Below are 5,853 nucleotides of genomic sequence, written 5' to 3'. Positions count from 1 at the left end.
TTCATAAAAAATGTTCCTTGAAAATATATGAGAGTTTATTATATATGGTGGACAACTTTCCGGATTTGTCTTCCATGTTTCATCAAAATGTTCACGAGTATGGTAACACCAACATACAGATAGAAACATAGTCTACTCCAAACTCCATTTTAGAAAGCAATGATGAAATATCACTTTTGTTAAGAGAGAGAGAGAGAGAGAGAGAGAGAGAGAGAGAGAGAGAGACTGCAATGAGTTTGTCTCTCTCTCTCTCTCTCTCTCTCTCTCTCTCTCTCTCTCTCTCTCTCTCTCTCTCTCTCTCTCTCTCTCTCTCTATATATATATATATATATATATTTGGGCTCAGGCCATGTTGTCCTGATGGAAGTTTCTAAAGGGTAGCTTCCTAGGGTATATTTGACTAAAGTGATATTCCCAGAGAATTTTACCTTAAGGTATCCAGAATTCTAACTCCTGGAGCGAATATCCCTAATTAAATCTAACAGGGATATCGCATAATATCAGAGGACGTATTCTTGGCACGTCGCATAGCTATCTTCACCCCGAACAGTATTAACGCTTCGAGGGGTTACAGTGACAAGAATCTGAAACGGGAATGAAAAGAGAGCCGTTCCCAAGGAATCTCTCCAACTCCATTTTCAGAGTGTATCTGACGAAGGTGGCAGCGCCATCTCCATTCCTTTTCGTATAGCTCTACTACTCGGTGGTTTCCCTTGTGTTCGCTCGTATTTTTGGATTTTATTCAACGTTATGATGCTTTCTCCGGCCCCTTCTGCCTCTGGAAAGTTGAGTATTATCTTTACTTTGTATAAATGTAAGCTCTTGTCGCTTTGAATTAAATCAAAAGGGATTTTAATGTAAACAAGAGCTGTTGCCTACCAGTGGCATCCTGGATGCTGTCGCTCGCTATATATGGGTCATTTAGTTAGCCAGAGTGACGTTCCCGGTTTTTACGCTTTAATAAATCTAGCTATTTAGCTCCTCTAGGAATTCTTATATAATGCCGTTAGTTTTCAGTTCGGTGATTTAGGTAACCGATGTTGCCCTTCGCGAGGCTTAGTAGCCTGGACGTCTGGCCCTAGTACTTTCATGCATGATATAAGTTTTCTGAGTGTTATGTTATTGAAGCTATAGGCAAATATTTTATACATGTAAGATATTGTTGAATTTTCCTCTCCAAGATTGTATACGAGAGTTTCAGTGATTTAGGTAATCGATTCTCACCGCACCTAGGCTAGTAGCCTATGGGGCTTTAGTATACTCTCGCACACATCCCCGGTTGTTCTTTTCTCCTCTGGAGAAAAAGTTCAATCCCTTTCTCCCTCTGAGTAAGCATTAGGCTTAGTCCTAGTGGTTCTTTCTGAATAATATTCAGGTATAACTATACTAGGATAGGTCTGCCCTGACCCGCTAACCAGAGTATCTGGTTTTTGAGGTTGGGACAGAACATCAGAGTTTTAGTCTGTGGGCTGTGTCTTCCTAGCATAGAGAATGAGTTTCCTTTGCTAGGTTAGGTGCAGACACAGGAGGCTTTGCTTCCCTAGCCCACATCTGAAGGATTCTGTACGAGATGATTCCTTCTTCTAGGGGTCTAGCAGACTGTCCTGCGTGGTTATTCTCGGGCCGGAGAATGAGTTTTCTCCGTTGCCTGGCGAAATAACTACACCTAACTTGGTTCTGGTATGGAGGAGGATAGCAAGTATTGCCATCCTTCCTCCCTATAGACAAACTCTAGGTTAGGATGAGCTTCCCTAACTGCTGGGTGTGTCTCATACTAGAACGAAGTTTACAGGACCCTTATCCCGTTCCCCCCTCTCTTTCTTAGTGATGGCCTAGCCATCACATCTCTTAGCCAGTCCTACTTCTGTACCTAGTATAGGTTAGGATGGGGGACCGGCTCAGCTCTCTGCCGGCCGGCAATAACATGCAGGCCAGCAGAGACCCTTTTTTCTTCTGCAGATTGAACCCCAGACCTCCATTGGTCTCCCATCCATGTCTGCTGGTAGAGCCCGGCAGGCTATGGATATATAGGAAGCCTGAATGCTACATTCTCCCCTTCCATATGTTCACTCGTTCTGGATGAAGGTTGTATGGCAATGCCACCTTATAACCTTACATCCATACTGTTTCTCTTACTAGTGTTTTGTACCCGGCCGTCATGGGTATCACTTCCTTTGCCTGCCGGCAGTAGAAGCATATCCCGAGATCTGCTGGCCACTACGTTTAGCGGCCGGCAGTCGGGTGCTAGTGTTTTCAGTTGCCGACAGGCAGTGATTGCCGGCCGGCACACATTTGCGAACCAGTGAACTGCTGCCTATTAGTTAAAGGTAGCATACCTTTGAACTATACAGGGGTAAATGCCGGCCGGCGCGTGCCGGCACATGCCGGTACGTGCTGGGGCGTGCTGGCCGGCACGACAGCATGCGATGTACAGTAGTTACTATATTTGTGGTGTAGTACACACTGCATTAATAAAGCTACAGTACAGAGTTTGTTGTAACACTGAAGTTCTTCCAAGATACTTAATGTTATCTTGTACACCTTTTGTTGAGACCGTACAATATATAGAAAGTGAGTTCTTTCTGTATTCATTCTATCCAGTATATTAAAACTTTATTTCAAGGTGTGAGCCACACCTTAACTTTCCGCTTAGGAAAATATATAAGGTATTCTAGAATAAGAATTAATCTTAGTTTTAATATCTTGGGAGGTTACAGCAATTGGCTGGGCAGGAAATACAAATATGTGTCTTTCCTTCTTTCTTTCTTAGCTTTACTATATAAGCTACATGTATTAACAATAAGTGAAAAGCCTTCACTTGATACTCATGGATTTTCTTCTCTTTACAGGAGGACCATCCAAAGTGCGGGAGTATGTTCTGCAATGTCCGCAGTAAGAACTTCTGTGGACATGAGTTATGCAGGAGGCACACAGCATACACAGCCTCCAAAGGTGATCTCCGGTATTAGGATCCTCAGGTATGTATCATATATTCTAACCTAATTACCGAGGCGTTGACACCCCTAAGCGGAGTCAAGGGATGCTGTTAGAGAAAAGTTGCAAACCTGGGTGAGGAGTTTTCAGAGGCCCCTACCTTCCAAACGAGAAGATGAGGGCCTACCTTTTCCCTAAGGCATCAACTGATGCAGTCATCCCTCAGCCTCATGAGGAGATACCAACCGTCCAGAATCCGGTAGATTCTGAAATCTCGGCTGCCCTTCAAGACATCCAATTGGACGATAGAATGTCAGCGGTTTCGGATTATACAGAGAAGGACCTTCTGGGAGAAGGTCAGGAGGAGTAGCTGACCCAGGCTCCAGAAATAGAAGAGGAAGAAATCGACGAGGTGTCGGTTACATCGGTTCCGTCCCCAGAACCTGTTCCCTCTACATCGTCTGCTATCCCAGATGATCTGGGAAGGACTCTTTCTTCTATTATTGAAATGATTCAACAAATACAAAAGAAGAATGATGAAAAGGAAGCTGCGATGAAACTGGAGATACGCAAACTCGCAGCATCACGTGGGCCCCAGAAGAGACTCAACGTGAAGGATCTTCCTTTGTGCTTGGATACCAACCCTTGGAGGGATGCCAAACACATGTCAATGACAACCGGGAAGATTGTTATATCGAAGAAGTTGGGCTCAATTCCCCTGGAAGACATGGAATTTTGGCCCAACAAAGACTCTTACCCGGACTGCTATGTCCGTCTTAGGAAGGAGCCAGCCTCAAAGGAGGAAACGGAGCCGAAGGAGGTCATAGTCCTTGACCATAGTAATGCACAGGCATTACTTGCGAGCTCGATGCAGGAGAGGGGCTTCACGAACTCAAAGGTGCCAGCTTTGAGTAAGAAGCTTCCCCTCTTTGTGGCCTCTTCAGCCAGAGCCTTTCCCTTCATAGAAAAGGGATATAAGGCAACCTTGAAGGCGGCGAAGGCAAGGAAACCATGCCCCTCCATGGAGAAATGCAAGCCATTATCCCTGACATTGCCATTGGACCAAAAGGACTGGAACGACGTTCACCTTACCTTGTCAGTCGGAAGTTGGAAGCTGATATTGCCGAACTTCAGTTTGGTGAGGGACTTCCAAAGCTGTTGGAGTTTCTCTTGCACAGAGGGCAAGAGACGAAAGAAAGACTTGCGGCATCGATGTCGTTGCAAACGTTTTTTAGAAAAAAAAAAAAAAACGATGGCAAGTGACCCCATGAAATAGGACACGTTCATGGTAGTGGCCAAAACCCATCTGGCCACAGTTACGAAGGATCTCTGTAGCTTTATTAAAGCTAGGAGAGCCTGTAGAGAGTTCGTGTTCGCCTCGGCTGCGGTGAGGCACGAACTGAGGAGACTGATTTCTTCTTGCATATGGGGTAAAGACCTCTTTCCCAACGTAGTAGTTAAAGAGGTAGTAAACAAAGCTGCCACGGAGAATAGGAACCTCCTCCAAAAGTGGGGCTTAAACCTTAAGAGAAGTCTTCTCCGGATGAGGGTCCCCAACCCAAGAAGAAGACAAAAAGGCCTAGGCTATCCTCTCAGCTGGCTAAGCCCTACCGACGGCAACAACAGCAACTTCCTGTGACCGCGGTGCCTCAGATAGTGGCACAACCTCCAACCACGTACCAGTTGGTACCTCAACATGTGGCGACACAATCGCCAGTTTTTAACCCAGCCTTTGAAAGGCAGATTTCTTCCTTTCAATCAAAAGCTAGAGAAACAGCCAGAGGTTCTTCTAGATGCCCTTCAAGGGGAAGGGGATTCAGGGGAGGACGCGGTTAAGGAGGCAAGGCCTCAGGTCCACAACGGCAGAAGCGAGATGCTTCCAGTAGGAGGGAGACTACATCTATTTACGGATCGTTGGACCTTCGATCCCTGGGCCCACAGCCTAATAAAGAATGGACTAGGTTGGTGCTGGAACAGTCCTCCACCTCCATTTCCTCAGTTCTTCCAACAATCTACCCCCATTCTGGAAGAATATGTCCCAAAACTCTTAGTGAAAAGAGTAATTCGAAAAGTAAAGTCCATCAAGTTCCAAGGCAGGCTGTTTTGTGTTCCAAAGAAGGACTCAGAAACTCAGAGTCATTCCGGACTTGTCGCCACTCAACAAGTTCATTGTGAACTACAAGTTCAGGATGCTCACACTTCAACACAAAAGGACCCTACTGCCAAAAAAAAGGGCATATACAGTCCCCATAGACTTGTCAGATGCTTATTGGCACGTTCCAATTAATCGTCACATCTCCTCCTACCTAGGGTTCGAGTTACAAAGAAGACTTTACGCCTTCAGAACCATACTATTCGGGCTAAACATAGCCCCAATTATTCTCATGGAGCTTGCGAACGCAGCCGTCCATCAATTACGCCTAAAGAGAGTCCAAGTAGTGGCCTACTTGGACGACTGGCTGGTGTGGGCAGCATCCAGGACAGAATGCATGCAAGCCTCTAAGATAGTGATCCAGTTCCTGGAACATCTGGGATTCAAGATCAACATCAAAAAGTCTTGACTATCTCCAGCTCAAAATATTTCAATGGTTGGGAATCCATTGGAATTTGGAGTCAAATCGACTTTCCATTCCTGGGAAGAAGAGGAAAGAAATAGCAGGATCTGTCAAGAGACTATCGATATCCAATCGGATATCAAGACGCAAACAGGAGTGTGTGCTGGGCTCTCTACAGTTTGCTTCCATAACAGATTCAGTGCTAAGAGCACAGCTAAAGGGTGCAACAGGAGTCTGGAGATAATACACATCAAACGCGCGAAGAGATCTGATGAGACCACTACCGACTCGACTGCGAACGCTTCTCAAGCCGTGGTCCAAAGCCAAGTAGTTGAAGATATCAATACCTCTTCAACCTCCTCCC

Source organism: Palaemon carinicauda, chromosome 22 (assembly GCF_036898095.1).
Source record: "Palaemon carinicauda isolate YSFRI2023 chromosome 22, ASM3689809v2, whole genome shotgun sequence".
Taxonomy (NCBI): domain Eukaryota; kingdom Metazoa; phylum Arthropoda; class Malacostraca; order Decapoda; family Palaemonidae; genus Palaemon; species Palaemon carinicauda.
The sequence above is the reverse complement of the archived record's forward strand: the minus strand, read 5'-3'. Positions refer to the sequence as shown.